This window comes from Anabrus simplex, chromosome 1, assembly GCF_040414725.1.
Source record: "Anabrus simplex isolate iqAnaSimp1 chromosome 1, ASM4041472v1, whole genome shotgun sequence".
NCBI lineage: Eukaryota > Metazoa > Arthropoda > Insecta > Orthoptera > Tettigoniidae > Anabrus > Anabrus simplex.
The window spans coordinates 1,540,704,129-1,540,727,048 of NC_090265.1; the positions used below are offsets into that span (position 1 = coordinate 1,540,704,129).

Here is a 22,920-nt window from a genome sequence, read left to right on the forward strand (position 1 = left end):
GGAGACTTTGAACACTAAGCGAAGCTCTGTTCCTGCATTCTTATATCAGTCTTTGCATTTGTATATCGTTGATTATTGCTGTCAGAGCTCTCCGACTACTGCATCCTTTACTCTCCCATGTCTCAAACCAAATGTAACCCATTCCCACACTCTCGACATATGTTTGAATTTTAGACAACAAACATACATACCTTCACTCGCTGTTTGTAAGCTTCCTGTAGCACTAAGCCACCCTCTCCCCATTTCAGTCGCATCCAGTAGTTCAGTATCCTTCTAATGCATCCTACTTCTATATATTCTCCGCATAATAATAACGCCCCCACATTCGCTGTACACTGAGGTAATCTCATAATTATCTTACTAAATTAGTACATAATTTGATTTAAGATATCCTTTTTCCTAGTAACCATAATTCTGTCACATATAATGCTCTGCTTAGCACTAACGTCTTTAACTCTAATCTCAATATCTTATAATTTATCCCCGAGAATTTTGTCACTGCGATTTTAACCATAGATAGTGCTGCAACCCCTCTCCACTTTGCTCTCTTAATAATATCTTCCCATCCTCCTCTTCTATTTAACAGCACTCCTAGATATTCTAACTTATCTACTTATTCTATACTCTCTCCCTATATCAACCATTTCCCTTCATTTTCCTCCTATTCTTATGTATAATTAGCCCCTTCGGTTTATTACTGTTCATTTTTAGTGCCCATTTCCTTGCGAACTCCGACAACTCCTTCAAACTTCCTTGTAATCTCCCCCTTGTCAGAGTCATTAGAATGACATCATCTGCGAATATCAATCCTGGGATCTCCAAATTGTGTACTACCGGCATTGCCCATTTTTCTCCTCGGTGTCCTTCCAGAATATCATTAATCAATAGTAAAAATAACAACGGCGAAAGTTTGCATCCTTGTTTTAACCCAATCTTGCAATCTATCGGCCTACTAATTACAATCTCTTCTAGCTTAATATAACAATATGCATTTTGGTATATCGCCTCAATCGCCCTTATCTTTCTTGAGAGTCCCAACCTACCCAATTTTTCTATCAGCGTTTTTCTACTCACCGTGTCAAACGCTAGGTACACACAGCCTCTTTCCCTACTTAAATATTCTCTATTGTCATCTTTACTGTCATAATGTTATCTGTTGTCCTCCTTCCCTTTCGAAATCCACCCTGAAACATTGATATTATCGAATTCTCTTCGGCCCAAACCCTTAACCCATTTGCTAAAATCCCTGTGTAAATCTTACTCAACGAGTCTAGTAGCGTTATTCCTCGGTAGTTACACGGCAGGTTTTGTTCCCTTTCCTTTTTGTAAATTGGGCAAATAATCCCGCATTCCCACTCTTTAGGTATTTTACCACTATTGAAGATCCTGTAAAATAATTTAACTATTCCCCATCTATCTGTATTTGCTTATTTCTTTCCAAAATAAATTATTTATACCATTCCTTTACCTCACCGATCTACCCCTAAGTTTACCTATCACATCCTGTACTTCCTCTATTGAGATATCTCCTATTTGTCCTTCTCACCTAATAAACCACTGAAGTATACCTTTTCCTCATTTATTAATTTTGTTTATTCTTTCCCAGACTCTCTCCACTTGGTTTAACCTGCATTCTCTATTAACTTCGTTTGTTCCACTGTCCATAGCTTCTTGATCTTGACAATTTTACTTTTGTACTACTCCCTCTCATGACTTTGCAACAAGAGCCTCCACAATGGCGAATAATTATTATTGAACTACAACAAGATAGAAAGTTTATCTTTCTTCATTCAATCCACTTATTCTATATTCTTTTAAAGCCTTCATCACTAAACTCCTTAATACCTCGAATTCCTTATCATACCCTACCCCTTCTCATTTTTCTTCTCTTCCCTTGCTCTATCCGTGCAACCCTCCTTATTGGGTATTTAATTAGGTCCAAGGCTCTATCGATATTATTTTCTTTCAAGGCTACTTCCCATCCACATCTGATAAACTGTAGCTCATTTCCCATAAGGTCATCTAGTCCTCGTTATGTATTCTCCGACCATTTAATATAGCTCTTACCCTTCTCTAAAATCCTCTTTTTGTCTCCCTCCCTTCCTTCCCCTACACTTCTTTCTATCCTCACCCCTACCGGCGCATGGTGCGAATCCACCCAGTCTTCAATCTCAATCCTTTTGATTTTCCCTAACATATCTTCCGAACACATTACTAAGCCAATAACACCCTCCGTGCTGTAATATATGTCAGTTTACCTTCTAGATCCCCCTCCCGAAAACCATTTAAATATAGTTTTCCTGCCTCACAAAATTCCAGGAGCTTTCCCCATAGCTGCTTCCTTCCTTACCTTTACTTCTTCTTTCTATCCTTAAGCCAGTCTCATCTTTTTTGCTAAACATTGGGCATTGTTCACCTAATCTGGCATTCCAATCACCAAGTAATAATATTCCGTCTTCTTCAAACTTCCCACATATAATACTGGTTTCTAATAGTAACTCCTCAAACAACTTGTCATTAGCATATGGAGATCCCTTGGGGTGACAGTAAGCACAAGGCACACATACCTTTTTCTCTCTTCTCTATGTTAAATCTTAACCAAATCACTTCATCCAACTCGTTTTCAACATCCTCTACTAATTCGCGGATCTCTTTAATTAACACCACTATTCCTACGGGCGTTCGCCCCTTATTACACTGTTTCTTTTCTTACTTGTACTTTCTCTTTTCCTCTTTCTATCCAAGTTTGCGAGAGTGCCACAATGTCAAAACTTCCAGTCTAGTTATAACTTGCCCTTTCTTCCTTCTCCATTTCCTTCTTTATTTTTACTTCTCGTTACAATCGCTCTCTCTCTCTCTCTCTCTCTCTCTCTCCTAAATTCATTCCTTCATATTTTGATATTTTATGGCGTTCTTTCCTATCTTTTTCCTCTGTACCTTCATTTTTCTTACCCCACAGATCTTTTTAACTCCTACTTCTCCCTTTCATCATAGTGTCTTTCCCATTCTTATCATCACTCGACCCACCACCTCCAATATTATGCCCATGTCCCCTGAACTCTGTATTTGATTTTTCTTGAGCATCACTCTATCGATTTTATTTTCTTTCAAGGCTACTTCCCATCCACATCTGATTAACTGCAGCTCATTGTCCCTTCGTTGGATTAAGTTCTTACCTCGACACCTTGCTCCTCTTGATCTGCAAGCCCCCTTCCATCTTGCCTTGAATCCAGGTCCTCTTCCTTCTTGAACTTCTCTTCCATAACTTTCAATTCTGCTACCGTCCAATTTCCATAGACGATATACATACAGAGTGGTGAAATTATTATACTCAAGATATTTTTTCTACTTATTTGTTTTTTTTTCTGTACTTGGCGCCTATTTCAAAGAATGTATTGGGTGTTTTCTTTGTTCAATAATGTCTTACATTCCAATAATAGATTCCAAGAATTTTTCTCATGACTTGGCAACAAGAGCCTCCACAATGGCGAATTGTTATTACTGAACTGCAACAAGCTTTAGACTCCGGTATGTTAGCAGCTGGTTTATTTACAGATCTTAAAAAGGCTTTTGACACAGTTGATCATAAAATTCTATTACATAAATTAGAAGTAGCAGGCATTAGAGGTATTGAATTGGATTGGTTTGTTGATTACCTCTCTAATAGGGAGCAGTGTGTAACATGTAATAATACTCAGAGTAATGTTAAGGTGATCTCAATCGGTGTGCCTCAGGGTTCTGTCCTGGGCCATTTTTGTTACCTTCATTAATGATATTGGCCACCTTGAGTTAAATGGAAGACTATCCATTCTTGCCGATGGCACTAATATTTTTAATACAGGCTCTGGCAATCATGAACTTGAAAAAATATGCAGCAGGATATTCTATTACTTGAAACATGGCTTAATTCCAACCGATTAACTATAAATCTAACAAAAACAAAGTACATAATTTTTCACAAACCTTTATATGCATTCAATTTGGATAAAAATATGCTTTTCTTAAATCATAGAGTAATGAGAGTGCAGAGTACTAAATTTTTAGGACTGTTTATGGATGAAAATCTGTCGTGGAGTAATAAGGTGGAGACTATTTGTAATAGAATTATCCCTCTGATTGGTATCCTTAGTAGATTGAGATATAAACTCTCTCGTGGGTTGTTGAGGGGTATTTACTATGCTCTTATTGAAAGCCTCATCTATTATATGATACATGTCTGGGCATGCTGTATTAAAATAGTATTTGGAATGGTAGAGGTCCTTAGGAAGAGAGCATTAAAATAATTTTCAAGCTATCCATTCTGATACCGACTAAAGATTTGTATAAACATTGTAATACATTATCATTTCCAAACCTCCGCATAAAGACTTCTATAATTATGATCTATAAAATGCAAAACAAATGAGTCCGCTCAAACACATCAATAATTACCAATTCATAGATTCATAATTATGAAACAAGAGTTATTTATAATATTCACTACAGTCAAATTCATTCTACTAGTAATGGTCAAAATTCTATTTGACATTTTTCTATAACTATGTAGGCCTCTAACTCACTTTCAAAAAAATATGAACATTTTACCAACTTGGTCTATTTTCAAGAGTACTGTAACTAAATACTTAAAGTAGTATGGTAATTATGTTTAGGAAGCTTTGTCCTATCTTATCTATTACATCACGTTACATTATATATATTTACTGTATTTTATTTTGTAATTACATTGAGAATATAGCCACCATTGTAATTTATGTGTATTGCACCACGAAGAGCCTTGGCTCAGGTGACTATATTGAAATGATTTTTTTAAAATTTTCATGAAAGTGATTCCGACATTGATGTAATCGTTTATAGACATGCTTTTCCTATCAATCTTCAATGCCGCTGCAATTATCATGACGTGAGTCACCTCTTATCATTTGTGGGGTGTTATTTTTGCATTTTGAGTTCAAAAATTTCATGTGGTGGTGTGTTTATCAGTGGAACATTTGCCATCATATCTCTTCAGACTATGGGGCGAAAAGGTGACTTACCTCCTAGGAAAATGTAAGGACTCTATTAGAAGAGTAAAGATATGCTTAAAGGGACATTGCAAGGAGACTTATCTCTCAAAAGTCTGTGAGCAATATTTAAAAAAGTTTGACTAAAGGGAAGTGTTCAAAGAAAACAAGAGTTACAAAATGCGGACACAAGAAGATACTTTCACCTCGGACTTCAAGGAAATGGAAGAATATGTGTCTGGACTAGAGGAAATTGACTAGCAAAGACCTGGGCATTAAAATGGATGAATTAGGAGTTGTGATTTTACCCCGAAGCGTGCGGAGATCCTTGTTGAGTGAGGGTCTTTAAGCCTGTAGGCCTCGAAAGAAGGCAAAAATGACACCATCAATGGCCTAGAACCACCTTCAATGGGCCAAAGGACTTCAGTATTGGAGTTTTGCAGACTAGAGGAAGGTATTCTTGTCTTTTATATTTTATTATAGTTGTACTTCAGTCCACTTCAGTACAGTCGCGATTGCATAATGCACTGTGTTGCATCAACATTTCAATGAGATCTCAATTTCTTTTACTCAGTTTTGCAGCACAGTATTTCTACATCTGCCTCATCAAAAGCAGCAAATATTGTTCGTTCGTCTTTGAGGTAGTCTTCAGTGATGAGTCCATCTTCTGTGTGTCAGAAAAATCCGGTCAGTATGTACGGAGAAGGCCCAATGAAGAATTTAAACCAGAATGTGCGCATCAAACCGTAAAGAATCCTACTTCTGTCTTAGTTTTTTTTTGGGGGGGGGGGATATCTGTGCATGGTACAGGGTCTTTTTACTCGTGGAAGGCAACATGAGGCAGGATCAGTATTTATCAGTGCTCCAAAATCAACTATTGCCTCAGGCTCATCAGTAGTTTGGAAACAATGAGTTCATCTCCATGCATGATGGGGCACCGTGTCACAAAGCAAGGACTGTGTCAAAGTTTCTTCTAGATAATGAAGTCAGTGTGCTCCCGTGGCCGGGTAATTCTCCAGATATGAATCCCCATAGAAAACGTATGGGCAATTCTGAAGAAAAAACTGAAACAGAAAAATGTTACAACCAAAGAACAACTGAAACATGAACTTGTCGAAATGTGGGATAATGACACTGATGTACGTACGGCATTTATACATCTTGTGGAAAGCATGCCTGAAAGGCTGAAAAGTTGATATATATATATATAGGGGATATATATTTGGTGCTAAAACTCTTAATGTTCAAATGCAGTGTGAAAAGCATAGGTAAAATATGTAAAGAAAGTCATGATGAGTATAATAATTTGGCCACCTCTGTACATCATTTTAAAAGTTTTGTGTGTCTGTCGCTTGAACTGAATGAATGCTAAACCTGGAAAAACTGATTTTTTAGGAAACTTGCCAGTATTAAAGTAGAGACGTACAGAATTTCCTGCAGTTAGTTTTATCTCAATCCGTTTAGTAGGAGCTGAGAAATAACATTCCAATCTCAAGAATAACGTCCTTCAATCAGAGAGAAGCGAACAAATAGTTCAGCGATTTCCCTCGCGGGCCACCGTTACCACGCCAGAGTCACAGTGCATGTCTCATCCTCGCAGCGTGACCACAAGTTCACTTTGCTTTCTTGCTAACAGTAAAATGTCGTGCAAAATATAATTCCCTATTATTGCAGCTTTACTGTTCGAGACATAACGGAGATATTCACGATTATTACACTTTTCACAAATGTCTGAATATCTCCGTAAACTTTTGTGCTATCTACTGCAGCCTGGTGGGGGTGTTAGCTGCGTCATTCAATTGGAATTATTAATGAGGAATACATATTTCATATTCGTAAGCAAGAATATCTTACTTTATACACTGTCAGTACGGGCCAGTTCGAATTGCATTGTGAGACCTACCACAGAGTGTTGTCTCCACTAGAGGTTAGGATATACAATGGCCAGCAGAATTAGTTTTCTCAGAAATTGTTGCCGAGTTGGGAAGAGAAAGGGGAGTTTATTTCCAAGTCAGAGGAAAGTACCTACCCAAGTCGCGGGCGAAGTTATACAGTAGTCGGAACAACGAAAGGGCTGAGAGCAAAATTCCTGGAAATGACGTCAGGGGAATACCAGTTTATCAGCCGAGAGTTGGGCGCACAGTTGGTAAAGAATATGAAACTTTTCAGTCCCGCGTAGCTTGCACCAATAGTAAAATTCGCCGAGGTGAAGCAGTCACGCCAACTTCGTATTCTAAGAAGAACTATCACAGGTATATCCACGGATTAAATTTATATAAGGAAATGGATTGCAAATTCGAGATATTTAGAAGCTTAACCAAATATTAAAAATTGGTAAAAGTTATTAACTGAGGAAGATTGACTGGCCTAATTCTGAGAATTCATTGATGCTATTCGCTGATTGGCTGAACGCAAGGGACGCTACAAACGGCGCTAAATTTCCCGCCCAGGGTACGGAAGCTAAATTCACAATTATATTAATTACCAGCGAACGAAATTAGTTGAGATTTGGCACAGAGGCTACAATAATATAATTACATCAATGGGTCCCAAGTTTAAGTCACTGGCAGGTCCACAAATAGTCGTATGAGGATATTGGAACTGCTCACTCTAAGGTGACCTCTCGTGAATTCGGAGAAGGGGTGAGATTCATATAAATAGATGGTCGTGGCGACGGAAGACAATTATTCATGAAAAATTGTTTGAGCTGTTACGACGCCAGTGCGCGTACAGATTCAATTGAAAAGTTTGTCGAAGCTGTTACTACTCGAGTGCGTATAGACTGACTTGTATAATTTCCTTCGAGCTGTTACTACGCCGGTGTGCAATTAGGCACTGTAAAATATGGTTTGAGGTGTTATGTTAGGTAGCACAGTGGCCCATGATGTGAATTAGTACGCGTTACGGACTTGAATAGTCTACTATCAGGAGTTTGAACATTTACGGAACTCATTAAATCGAAACCTACGGGTAGGAGTGAGATTCTATCTCGGAAAATATGTTACACGAGAACGGTCGCGGATGTTCGACATCATTTCACAGTGAACAGTCGATTACGAACTGATACCTGGTCAGCCACGCGAACGTGAGATGGGAGAAACGCGAACAGACACGGAAGTGCCGGGTCGGAATCTCGAGTGCGCGCCGTGCCGTTGAAGGTGATACCGATGTATCTCATGTTCCTTAGTGCCCGGGGAAGGAATGAAGAATGTGCATTTACATTAAGTGGGCCAGATAAAAAGCCAATAGTGTAAACATTTGTGTTAAATGTAGAGTGGAAAATATTCAAAGTGTAAAAAGTTATTTGTTATTCGTTTTAGAAGTGCTCAAATGTGTTCAGTTATCGTAAACTTTATAGATAGTAAGGCATGTTGTAAGATTATCCAGAGGTACAGGGTTGCCAGTGAATTTAAATGTTGTGGGACCGAAATGAAGTCCATTGGATTGTCTGTAAATATCAATGATTATTTGTGCCGTGAAGTTTCGCCAGTGGACAGAAATATAATAATCAGTAGAAGTATCGGAGTGATAAATGAACACCGGTAATGTCTAAATGAGTGTTTAATAATAATGCTGTGTGAAGAAGGCACGGGCCGAGTTTCTTAGAATGACTGCAAGTTAAAGTAATTTAAATGTGGAGATAACATGTGGCGTGGAAGACTTTTATTCGGGCAGTAAAATTGATTTTAACATTAATTTTTGATTTAACGTTTTGGGACTCTATAACAATCATAATAAGTTGTTTAGACGCGATAAAGGCACTAGTATATGATGGTCACACTACGTTAAAAGCCCTGCGTGGTTTAAGCCCATTTTTGAATTCGTGCGGGACAAAAATCCGGCATGAGATGAAATTGAGTCGTACTGATGTTGGTGAAGAAATAGATGAATCCCGAGGCATACGTCGATGTAATATGACGATTCCGACGTTATGAGTGGCAGAAGAGTCCACCCACCGAGGATTAATTAGTGAATTAAATGTTTTGAAGAGTTCCAGTGGAATAAATGGACTTCAAATGAAAAGGAAGGAATAATTTAGCACTCGCAACGACTGGGTGGAGATTCTCAGCCGCGAGGTGCCATGGGATTTGAGATTTGTCTTGGGACGACATGATGTCCCCATAAATTGACGACAATACGAAATGAAGGTTGCGATTTCGAATACCGTTATTGTGTCCCGACAGATGTGAAATCGATCTTGGTGGTTCATGTGGGATTTAACATATGTGGCTCAGTTCTAAAGACTGTAAATTAAAATATAATTTTAATAATATTAATAATAATAATAATAATAATAATAATCAAGTAAATCATGTCATAATTGATTGATTAGTGCCAGAATGTAAAGTGAGGCTTATCGTGGTCCCTAGTTGGCCGATTAGCGAAGTTGAATGAATGAATGAATAATAATAATAATAATAATAATAATAATAATAATAATAATAATAATAATAATGGTGAAAAATGAAATTGAAATATTAAGTCAATGATGATTACGCGTTACGATAATGATCATCTCCACTAATAATAATAATAAATTAATAAATTTAAATAATTTTTCCATTATTTCGGATAAGGATGTTGACTGATACTAGGGGAGTCAGCTGGCCAAATAACATAATATTGTCAAGTTGTTGTAAATAATAAGTTAAATGTGTTACTTGTAATGTGATGGCAAATCCCATCTGGACCATTAGGTTAGAGTCCCTTTGTCGTTTCCTTCAGTTAACGATTGCATATCTTGTTAGGAACACGGGGAGAGTTTGTATTATCCCGGGTTGGTCTCATCTCAATAAAGGTGGAGGCGATGACATGATTCATGACATCCTGCGACCCGTAACCATACCCTTTCTGCACGACACCCCAGACGCCATATTTCAGCAGGACAATGAGCGATCACATGTTGCTGCACGAACACGTGCCTTCTTGTTGTCACAGGATATCAGACTGTTGCCCTGACCAGCCCGATCACCGGACTTGTCGCTAATCGAAAATGTGTGGGATATGGTGAATCGACGGGTCGGTACTGTGACCCACTGCCAACCACCAAAGATGAACTGTGGAACCAGGTGAATGCAGCATGGATGACTACACTCCAGGACGCCATCCGCGCTTTATACGCGTCGCTGCCATCAGGCATGGAACAAGTTATCAGTGCCCATGGAAGACCCAGTGCCTACTAGGCAACAGGACACATGCTAAGCCTAGGTGACTGAAATGCTAATCGTTTCTGCAGGACACATAATGAACATGCCCAGTGAATATGAACTTCCTATCTCTAGTCTTTCATGGTGTTCTGTTTTCTATGAACATGCACGATAGTGTTCAGAAAATTGTCACAATGAGTGATGCAATTTGGTCAAGAGTCCCGTCACACTTTTTAATTTACGGTGTGCTTTCTCCAAGGTTTCTAAGAAGTCTGCAAGTCATTCTCCTAGAGCAAGTGTACCCCATACTTTCAACTCTTACAATCCATCTGTTTCCGAGTAACATCCTGGCTTGGCACGAGTTCGTCAGCTTTTTGGGAATCACCACACTACTGAAACTTTTTCCAAAGAGCTTCATTCTCTGTATTCTATCCGCGAATGTTTTCTTTTTTCCTCAGAGCCACTGGCCATGTTCTTTTTTAGGTGTCAATATGATTACATCTGAGAATGGTCTATAGCTGTAGCGTTTTGTAGGAATCCAATTAATATAATTTATCCAGCTCGGTATACAATATGCTACAATTTGTTATGTGAACATTCAGTTATGTTTGAGTTTCAGACCGAAGAGGGAAATCTTGTGTTACATTCCTGGTAGTAATATGCTTTTCTTTGTTGCAATAAAACAAACAAATCAAGACTAGAATCCCTACCTCATGCAGTTAATCGGAATGTACAATGACTTTGGCACGGAAACTACGTGAAGATTGTTAGTTTCAGCTCATTCGTTAAGTTAAAACTTCACATTCACTGCTAACTGAGTACTCCCATAGTTAAGGAGATTTAACATTTCATTGGAATACAACAGTTCAACCGTATGCCGTCCAGGCCAACACGCTAACCATTTAGCCATGGAGCAGGGCGGTTTTTACGATAGTTAGCATAATTCGAACTGTCGATTCGACCTGCCTTAAAGGTAGCAAAATGTGTGCATCAGCAGCTTATTTCTGCTTTCCTGTTAAGGAAGGACGGGGGAGGGGGAGAATGATGTGGCCCGCGGTTCGTTTAGGAATCTGCCATTCGGCCCCCCCGCAAATTAAGTTGAGCATCCCTGATCCACGGGGACGGGTATGAACTTAGATGATTCTTCGTAGCGAGTTTTTAGCACGTTAATAACTCCTGTGGGACTAAATTTCGGCACCTCGGCGTCTCCGAAAACCGTAAGAACAGTTAGTGGAACATAAAGTAAATAACATTATTATTATTATATCCTTGCGTAGACGTCAAAGAACATCTCCAATTATACTCTAAATGGTTTATGAGAAAATGTTATAGCAGGTGTTCAGATGGTATACAAATGACAGGCAACTTAAGTTATATAAAATGCGAAATGCAATTTTTATTTATAAGCTACAGTGCATTATCATGTTCACTTTCAAACCTTCGATTACTTCTCAAATTGCAGTTTCAACTTTTGAAGTCAGGTTTTCATACTTGTAATAATTTACAGGATATGAGATCTTTTTTCTTTCCCTCTGTTGGCCAAGACGGCAGGAGGTTATGTTCCGGCACCGGGTTTCACCCTGATACTTCGTACTACCATATATCATTCATTTATCTCATTAACTCCTCTGGTGAGACTGACGCCAGGAAGGGCATCTGCTCCTAAAAACTTGCTACGAAGATACATCTAAGTTCATACCCGTCCCCGTAGATCAGGGATGCTCAACTTAATTTGCGGGCGAGCCGAATGGCAGATTCCTAAACGAACCGCGGGCCACATTATTCTCCCCCTCCCCGTCCTTCCCTAACGCACAAATACATCACACACACAGTCCAGCTCCATGGCTAAATGGTTAGCATGCTGGCCTTCGGTCAAAGGGGTCCCGGGTCCGATTCCCGGCAGGGACGGGAATTTTAACCATAACTGGTTAATTTCGCTGGCACGGGGGCTGGGTGTATGGGTCGTCTTCATCATCATTTCATCCCCATCACGACGCGCAGGTCGCCTACGGGAGTCAGATCGAAAGACCTGCTCTTGGCGAGCCGAACATGTCCTTGGACATCCCCGGCACTAAAAGTCATACGCCATTTCATTTTACTCTCATCCAAAACCAACGAAAAGCACTCGAATGATTTTGAACTTTCGCGCAGTTGTTAGCACAAATCAATCCCGAGTTCTGTTCTTCTCAAGATTGTGCTCCGCGATAAGCTGACAGAATTTATCAGGACACATTTCTTCTATTACAGAAAGTATACAGTTCTTCACGAACTCCCCATCAGAAAATGCTTTCCCTTTCGCGGCTAATAAATGTGCAACTCTACAACTAGCGCGGATTGCAGCTATATTTTCCTCGATCTGTTTCCTGAACATTTTGTTTTTGAGCGGTGAGACTTTTCATTAAATTTGAAATCTTTTCCTTATGTAATACTCCATCGTATGTAGGATATTATATACAGATCTGTGCTTAAAATGAAAGGACGTATGGCTTTTAGTGCCGGGAGTGTCCAAGGACAAGATCGGCTCGCCAGATGGTCTTTGACTTGACTCCCGTATGCGACCTGCGCGTCGTGATGAGAATGAAATGATGATGAAGACGACACATACACCCAGCCCCCGTGCCAGAAGAATTAACCAATCATGGTTAAAATTCCCGACCCTGTCCATGTTTCTAGGTTTGGTGAGGAGCATTTTCGTTCACAAATAAATTACTGAAGTGACTTAAAATATCAGTAGTTTACAGTAAAGTAGTAAACCATTGAGAACCTTCCAAAGAACTTCCCGGGTGTAAACTGGTCATCTCCTGTGGATGTCTCAAGATATACTGTAATCCCCCGTGCATTGCAACAGGTATTTCACTTTCCGGGGAAGTCAGCAGCAGTAATTCCAAGAAATGAATGAGAAAGCCTAATCCTTATTTTTTTTTTTTGCTAGTTAATGACGTCGCACCGATACAGATATGTCTTATGGCGTCGGTGGGATAGGAAAGGACTAGGAGTGGGAAGGAAGCGACTGTGGCCTTAATTCCTTACATTCCTTTAAGGTGGGAATAATTATGCATCTTAAAACATTCCTACAATCCAATAAAAGATACATAACGTCAAGAACAAAACTACGAATAATTCAGATTTTTCTTATGGTTATATCTCCTATCTCCATAAATTACAACATCGTTATTATTAACCATTTTTTCCGGTATCTATGAAAAACACAATATGAAGCACATTATGAAAACACGGCCAGGGGCCCTCATAAAATGTCTTTGCGGGCCGTTAGTTGGGCACCTCTGCCGTAGATAAACGGGATAAGGGTTTGACACACACACACACACACACACACGCACGCACATCCGCCTGTCAGCGATATTTAGAAAACGAGAACGTTTCAACAATTTAAATGTCCACCACATATAGTTTACTACCTCCCTTTTACAGGAAATATACAATGAGCCTCTAACGACCACGATTTTTATACTTCTTTAAAGAAAAATGCTTTTTTGGGGGCGAAGTGATTGTGTTATTTTCGCCATGATGACGCACAGCTCCACCTTCCGGCATGAGCTCGAACTACGAATCTCTGAGCACGGTCAACAAGATCTACACTAAGCTAACTAGGCCCTGTGTAAATTGTATTAATAATAATAATAATAATAATAATAATAATAATAATAATAATAATAATAATAATTGTTTTACGTCCCACTAACTACTTTTTAAGGTCTTCGGAGACGCCGAGGTGCCGGAATTTAGTCCCGCGGGAGTTCTTTTACGTGCCAATAAATCTACCGACACGGGGCTGTCGTATTTGAGCACCTTCAAATACCACCCGACTGAGCCAGGATCGAACCTGCCAAGTTGGGGTTAGAAGGCCAGCGCCTTAACCGTCTGAACCACTCAGCCCGGCAATTGTATTCATAAGATATATTAACATATTCATTCCAAATTTTAAATTACTTTTCACAGTTTCGGCTATCGAAGACTAGCTTACATACTAGTATGTTACAAGAGACTTGATTTAACCAATATTAGGATACAGCATGCAATCGTCACCTCGTAGTATCGAACGAAACCTCTGTTGGATTTTCCCGTCAGGGTTATAACCAGACAGCTTGGCAACGCAGTCGTGTCACGTTAATATGGGGAAGGTTATTCTACCCTACTTCAGCCCGATATGTGTCACGCAATCAAATGGGAAATCCCGTGCGCTGGTATCCATAGATTGCGCTCATGATGTATGATGGTAACTGCATAGTACCTGTTGTTCTGCCTATTGTTATTGTTTTATTATGAGGGGCCCGGATTTTGATGACGTGTCATCTTTCAACTGGTGACTCGTGAACATTGCTAATTAATGCATACATCTTGATCATGCCCCCCTGATGACAGTAATACATATTTTAAGTCTATTTTCGTCAGTTTTGCCTTTTTTTTTTTCTTTTAGGTCGTTTTTTGCTATTTTTCCTCATTTTGTCATTTTCAGCCACTCGTTACATTATTCTTTGTTTTCAAATCATATTTTTGTTCTGCGTTATTATTTAGTCATGTTTTATGCATTTACGTTGGGAAATAAACGAGAATATTGAAACATCAAAAGGTTCAGTACTCTGTTCGAAAACTGTGAAATAAAGTAGCCTCTTACAACTCTTATCCATACTCTTCGCAAGTCCGCGTCCCCAGAGTGCGCTGAGAAGTCGTTTGTAATTTGGATGGACTTGCATTGAATGGGGGAAGTATTATCATTGTAGTAGGTACAAACTCACATTTCAGTGAGATGTTGGAAGTTCCTGAGTACTAACTAACATACATATACGTGCTTGTCAGTTTATTTTATACAGTGCGAGTTGTATTTACTCCTGTACAATTCACTTCAGGTGTTAGGATGCCAAAGATAAAGCCATCTAAAGCTGTCCATTGAAGGAAAATTATTTCACAATTCGGCAACGATATTTTTCTGCAGATGGTTAGTTATCTTTCTGAGAAATATGCGAACTGAAAGGGGCTGCAGATAAAAGATTTACCATTCAACAACATTTAGGACACAACAAAAACGTGGTGTCCAGAATATCCTAAAAATGACTATATAGATGTACAATTATTTTACTTGCAAGAACAGCATTTTAATAAACGACTGAAATATTATGCTCTCCGGTGTTTATGTCCCTATTATTATTATTATTATTATTATTATTATTATTATTAGCTGACACTTATTAATTATTACCTACTCCATCGCGAGTTAAAGGTAATGTGAACAATGCGCGTAATATTTAGGGTAAATTTATATTTATGCTCATTTTAAATAATTTTTGAGGATGTTACGCCATTTTTAGGTCTTTTTCGACATTTATCAGGTCATCAAAATTCGGGCCCTGTTCATTATTGTTAGCCACGATGCTGAAGGACTAACTTAATATTAGAGAAGTAGATGCTTAAAATATTTCCATGCTCCCCGAATAGTGATTCCAGTTTGGTATGGGCTAGTACAACTTTCATTTCAAATTGTATCTGAAGTAGTACGATGTGACGGTTCAGAAACAATGGGAGCTGCGTCAGCATTTTCCCCACGAGGTCATTGACCCCATAACGCCATAACCACGTGACCGTGACGTTACATTGTTTGTAAACAAAGCCACGTGCTTTAAGCTAGCTGTCATCCTGACGGACCCTAACCTCAATTTTTAGGACAAGTGAGCATCGCTAACCCCACTGCTGCCATCTTAACAGACCCTAACCCGACTGTTGCCACCTTATGCACGCAGTGGCGTGCAATTTGAAAACCACGTGCTTTTTGACAGTTGCCATCTTGACAGCTGCTATCTTGAAAGGTCCAAAACACATGGGCGCGGAATTTAAACAAGTGAACGTGGCTAACCTCACTGCTTTACGGCAAATTGCCCTTCCCGACGTGGATTTTACATAAGAGAGCATGCCTAACCTCGCGGTCGCTATCATGGAGGGGTCTAACCTTAGTTTTACGGGCATATGCCCCTTCCCGACGTAGACAGTCATCATATTGGATGGGCCTAACCTCAGTTTTACGGGCAGATGCCGTTCTCGACGTGGACAGTCGCCATGTTAGATGGGCCTAACATCAGTTTTACGGCAGATGCCCTTCTCGACGTGGACAGTCGAAATCTTGGAGGTCTAACCTCAGTTCTACGGCTAGATGCCCTTCCCGACGGGGACAGTCACCATCTTGGAGGGGCCCAACCTCCCTAGTCCTCAGCAGGCTGTATTTCCCGACGTGCAGCGCAATTTTTGAAACACTGAACGGAACATAGCCAGGGGGCCTAACTTTAGAGTTTTAAAGCAAGCTGCCCTTTTCGACATGACCCTTCCCCGACACGATTTTGGAGGATTATAGTTTTAAAGCAAGCTGCCCTTCTCTACAGGGTCCCTTCCCGACACCGGTTTGGAAAGAGGATTATAATTTTAAAGTAAGCTGCCCTTCTCGACATGGTTCTTTCCCGACACCATTTTGGAGAGAGGATTATAGATTTAAGGCAAGCTGCCCTTCTCGACATGGTTTATTTCCGACACCATTTTGGAGAGAGGATTATAGATTTAAAGCAAGCTCTCCCTCTTGACATGGTCCCATCCCGACACTATCCTGGGAGAGAGTATTATAGTTTTAAAGCAAGCTGCCCTTTTCGACATTAGAAATTATAATTTTGTTAATAATACAATTAAAGAGCTAACTCATGATGATCTCCCAGTCTATAGTTTGCGAAGAATAACTGATAACAGGATTAGTCAAATATTTATCGTTAATATTACCTTTTACCAGATATACTTACGTTATGGTATTAAACTGGAAAGCATGGTGTGGCGTTGTCCTCTTCTTTTACCTCCTAATATGATGTGACGCGTAAGTTTCTAGTTACCCTTTTTTTACTCCTTTCTATTGATAAACCCTTTTTTACTCCTTTCGATTGATAAAAGAAGAGGAGGGAGCGGTAGGAGGAGGAGGAGGATGCGGTAAGGAGAAGGTAATACCTTTTTACGCTCTTAAATTTTTAATATATTTTTTTCTTTTCGATTGCAATTAGCACACAAGCAAAACTACAGAATTAAATGTAGCATAAGCAAATGCTGTATGTCTCCATCCGACAAGACACAATATGTTGACCATCCGTACAGATTTAATCCTGTTACAGAGGACATAGCGTTTTACATTTTATCCAGGCGAATCGAACACCGGGATCTGCAACGCATTCGATAATAGCATACGTTAGTTATTCGATTCCCGACAGCATCTAGAATTTTAACAAAGCTACACAGAATAAAAAGGAACACATTTTATTCGTAGATTATATTATTCTTAACCGCGTAGCCATTTCGCCCGATATAGGTGTGTTGGAATAACATTAACACATAATGCTACTTGAACTTTACATTATAAAAATATGATTATTATTACTCAAATTGCCCTAACCGCGTAGCCAATTCACTCGGTATAGTTGTGTTGCAATGGCATTAACACATAATGCTACTAGATCTTTACAGTATACAAACTATGATTATTATTACTCTACAGCTACGCTGATAGCTACGTGAAAGCGCCCGTGGTCTTAAGGTACAGCCCCAGCATTTTCCTGGTGCGAAAATGAGAAACCACGGAAACCCAGCTTCAGGGCTGCCAACAGTGGGGTTCGACCCCGCTATCCCCGAATGGATGCTGATAGCTACGTGACCAAAACCGCGCAGCCAGCGACCGTTGCTCAGCCTGAGCGGGGTCTTAGGTATGTTTCACCACCCCGACAATACTGATTATACACTTGAATCGTATATTTTATACATACCGTATACTTACATATCCATATTTCAAATGTAATCACTAATACGCGAGTGATGGACTGCATTCCGTAAACGAATGTGAACATTCTGTCTGCACGTCGCTAGCATAACTGGATGTAATCCACGTATCGATCAAAGTTCATTATCTATCAGCATTTTTGCTACACTGTAAGATTCTGCGTACACGTCGCTAGCACAACCGGATGTGACAGCATATTGAACCCATGACCTTTGTGCCCTAAGAACATTATGCATAGTGTAACAAAATAATTAAAAGTTGGATTCTTGATAGCATGGATTTGACACGTGACGAGGGGGTGATTACCTTCGGTCCCACGCTCTGGGGTACGTGACGTCAACCACACGTGTCGACGGCGGAAGAATCTCAAGTCATTTTTATGAACTATTTCAAAGCGCGTGTACACGGCGTGACCACGCCAAGTCAAAAAAATATAGTGCCTATCAAAGGAGGTCAATCATCTCACAAATCGAACCCGTAAAATTTTTAAATGTCCATGAACACTACCATCAGAAATGTAGCAAGCATGTAGTCACTTTCAAAACTCTTGAAATTACAGTTTAGGTAAGTCAGAAAATTTAGAGAAATTTTCTTGGCGGCAAAGGGAGAGATCCGAAGAGAGGGGGTAACTGCTATAAATATGAAGGGACGCCATGACGAAGCTTCCTTCTCCGGCATTTGTGATACAAAGCGGACGAAAATTGTTGAGCTGCTCTGCTAAATCAAACCAACGAAAGTAGACTGAGTTCAACTGCAGATTTTAGCCATTGCGGCTAAGTCTTGACTCCATGGGGAGATAGTTTTCTTGAGAGAAATAAGTGTATCAGATAGGACGGTCAAAGTACTGAAATATTCTAATGTGATTAAGTAATTCGTGTGCGGGAATAATTATAGTCCATCGTGTGCGTTCAAGCAAACAAGTGAAGGGTATTTTCTTTTTTTTTTTATGCTTTATTCCAGGAAACCTGAAGAAATAATTATAATGAGATGTACAGCCATGAATGTAAAGATGGCTAAATAAAATGCCAGGGTCGCAGGTGAGCCCTAAGACGAATACTGGCATGAAGACATGAGGTAGGTGACTTCCCATCTTACTGCCTCTTATATCTCGTCTCGTGATTTCTTAAAGTGTATTTGAATGGGGATATACGACGCAGTGGTCGCCCTACTAAGTTTTGTAAATGTGAGAGTACGACTAAAAGAGTCATTTGTTTTATTTTCCACTTGGATGAAATTTTGAAGTTTTGCGAGGGCCGTATAATGTTGTAAAAGTTATTGAATAGGATTCCGAAGTGATATCACGTCCAATGTAGATCGTCATCCGTGTGAGTGTACTGCCTGTATTTTGTGATGTCAAAGTAAGATGTTCATTCGACGTAAATTTCTTCTGACTGCAATTTGACGTTAATAATAATAATCCATGGTTACTCATTTTCAATCGAGAGGAAGCGCGCTGTCGGGTGAGAGCCTAGGGTGATGAATTTGGTCACGGAGAGAAACGTTTTTTTTATGCCCATTTTAAACTGTGTCTGACTGACAAATAAAAGATCTAGTAGAATGTTTCAGTCATTTCTCGTAAAAATCAAGTTATTAAATACGATATCATTTATGCGAAGTTATTCATGATTAATGCATTGTGCGATATTAGACGTCGGTATTTCTAGTGAGGATTTTATTCCAGTTCTTTGTCGATGATAATTGTGGAGCTGGGAAACAGAGGTTGGTTTTGTGAATCAGGTTGGACCCGTCATTGAAGCCGGGACCCGGAAGCCCGAGGAATGTTTTATATGAGTTGAGATGAGATGTGCGAATCAGGTTAGAGTCCTGTCATTGAAGCCGGGATATGATAGCCCGAGGAATATTTATAATGTTGAGAATGGAAAGAAATTCATAGAAATCCATAGCGGTATAATTGGCGACGCGTATAATTAGTGTGGGCATCTTGAAGCATAATCTGTGCATTTTGTGGGTTAGAATATCGTATTTGTTTAATTATGTCGGCAGAGTTTAAAAGGTGAGCATTTTGAGAAGCCAGTCAACTGGAACAACCAGGTGTTTTATATAACTGCCAAGCGAGCATGGGGTGAGAGACCTAAGCGGACAGCGGGGATAATAACGGGAATAGAAGTGGAGTTGAGATTGTACTGTAATTCTCGGCCAGGGGATACGTTAAAATGCTGGATTTAGTTGAAAATTCATAGCCGGTAATGATCTAAGTATTGTGAAATACTGTAATTGAGGACGTAATGAACATTTGAAATCACGAACTTTGAGTATAAGGAACAGAGTAACCCAATTTCAGGGTTGTCCAAAATATAGAGCGATGGTCGTGATGATCGGTTTGTCTGTGAGGGGTGTGCAAAATTCATAATGGTAATGACGAGATATGACATCGTAATTATATGGCGAGTTGTTTGGTTTGTACGTAGATTATTAGGATATCCAAGTGTTAAACGGTTAGGATTAGATTAGATTTTTAAGCATGATATCACGAGATGAGATATATAGCTGGACATGAATGATGTAACAAATTCTTTTCCAGCCAGATAAACATCGCAATATTGAATTCACATCACAGCTGCGTAGAAAGTTGTGAAGAAACCAGAGTCCGCGGAGATAAAATTTACTGTTCTTTAACATTTCGATAAATCATTTAAATTTATTAGATTATTAAATTCAGTGAAACCGCATTTTGAAATAACTTTAATCAAGCGAATAACTTGGAGATGCATTCTGGAAATTTTAGTTTGTTGTCTGGGGAATATTAAAAATAAAGTAAAGATTAAAGGGACATATCCGAAGGAAATGGATTTTACTGCCACAAAGTTTGTGAGCATTGCTATTGTTGAAATTATTGAACTTTGATTGATTGAGCAGTGAATGTGCTGGGGATAGTAAAGTGGAAACTTTGGTCATCAACCGATGTAACTTAATTGTGTTTAGCCTTCAGCCTAGAAACTTGGATGGTCAGGGGGTCATCAACCTCATTGACTTAAATTAGGGCCATATGCCATTGTAGCATCATTTCCTTGCGGTCATCATCCACAATGACTTTAAAGTAACTTAGAAGATTAGATGTCGGTCCATGACATAGACGCAGGTCACATCGATTCAATTAAGGGTCCATGCCGTAGAACCACTGTGTGGCACACACCGATTGGACGGCCTTAATTATACTCAGAGTCCAGAGTTCGTGTTACGGGGGCTGGACCATAACGAATCACTATGATGGTACATGTGATCTCACATGGAAGCCGAATTTAAGGATTTCCAGACTTTCCTTTCTTAAATGATTAATAATTGAGACAATGGTTTCTAGTAAGAATGCCCATCAGGCAATTACGTTAAAGTCTCACACCAGTGTTCTGACCATTATGTAAAAATGATTGTGGTGTCCAGTGGATACAGTTGACTTCTATGATACCAGTGACAGATTGCTTCAGAATTTCCTGAATAAATAGGAATCTTTTAAACAGACCTTTCATTCCAGTAGATAGATTAGAATTAATGAACCCTACCTTTACCTCAGCAAGTGACGAAGAACCCGAAACGACCCAAGAGACAGATCTCATGAACTTTGCTGATAGGTAAGGAAGGTAGGTATCCCTCAATAAGGACCTAAAGGGTTCAATATGAAGCACTTTTTTTTTACTCTTACAATATATAATTTTAGTTACGTTTTAGTAAGTACCGTGATGTCCACGTTCGAGCAAAATTCCATTACCAAGATGTTATCTGTCTACGACTTAGCATATTCGATCCTGGCTTATTCAAAATGTACTTTTCTACTTTGACGGCTTAGGGAGTAATGCGCAATATAGCGGCTATCAGCAACCCATTCCTGGCCAGGCCTACGGATTCCTTATTTTATTGCGACTAAAGTAGTAGGAGATCAAACTTCGAATCTATATCTGAAATACAATTTTTTGTTGTTGCACGTGTCAGTGTTCGAATCCCCGCAAATCCATCTCCTTAACACAATACGATGTAGAATTATAGGTAGGACATAGACTGTTTATGGTATCCCCTGCTAAGCAGTAAATAAAAGCGTAAAATTATTTTATCTGCATAGTGTAGTGATTATAGTTTTAAGAGGAAGTGCAACTGTACACTAATCACACTTCTATTCCTCTCCATTTTCCTTCTATTTATATAAAAAAGATTATGATTAAGTTATAAAATCCTATCAATCAACTAGATACCGCGTGTCCTCGATCTATCATATAATCAAGGTAAGTTTTCTGTTTAGAACACGACAGGAAATATATGCTGTCTATTAAAATCTTTACTGTAAGATAACAGTATGTTCTGTATTCTGTAACATGATTGAACCCGTACAGATAGCCATCATATGTTGTCTTGTCAGATGGAGGCATACAGCATTTGCTTGTCCTACAATCAAATCTGTATCTTTGCGAGTGTGCTGATTGAATTCTGTAATGCGATTGAATCTGTACAGATGGTCAACACGTTTTGTCTTGTCGGATGGAGACATAAAGCATTTGCTTGTCCTTTCAATTCTATATTTTTGCGCGTGTGCTGATTGCATATATAACTTAAAGAAGTGCGTTTGTTATCATGTATGGCCTGTTTTAAACGAAGTGATTAGTATTCGAATCCCATAATACATGTATTAGAGATTTCTTCTAATGCTGAACAGGAAGGGAACAGAGTTCGAATCCCATTCGTTACTCTAAGATAACAACAGTATGTTCTAATAAAAAAAAATGTTATTGGCTTTACGTCCCACTAACTACTTTTACCGTTTTCGGAGACGCAGAAGTGCCGGAATTTAGTCCCTCAGGAGTTCTTTTACGTGCCAGTAAAACTACCGACACGAGGCTGACGTATTTGAGCACCTTCAAATACCACCGGACTGAACCAGGATCGAACCTGCCAAGTTGGGGTCAGAAAGCCAGCGCCTCAACCGTCTGAGCCATTGAGCCCGTCACAGTATGTT

General features: G+C 39.3%; 1 protein-coding gene across 8 annotated transcripts in view; it reads right to left on the minus strand.

The window, feature by feature from the left end:
- The window catches only part of LOC136858482 (early estrogen-induced gene 1 protein), a 611,382-nt gene that overhangs the window by 530,865 nt on the left and 57,597 nt on the right, over window positions 1-22,920 (minus strand). Inside the window, exon 1 of one of the 8 annotated variants that reach the window (XM_067138051.2) lies at window positions 17,958-18,016. The exons of the other annotated variants lie outside the window; for them this stretch is intronic. The gene's annotated coding sequence lies outside the window, so the exon portion shown is untranslated. Of the gene's footprint in view, window positions 1-17,957; window positions 18,017-22,920 lie in introns of those variants that run through there. 8 annotated transcript variants of the gene reach the window in all.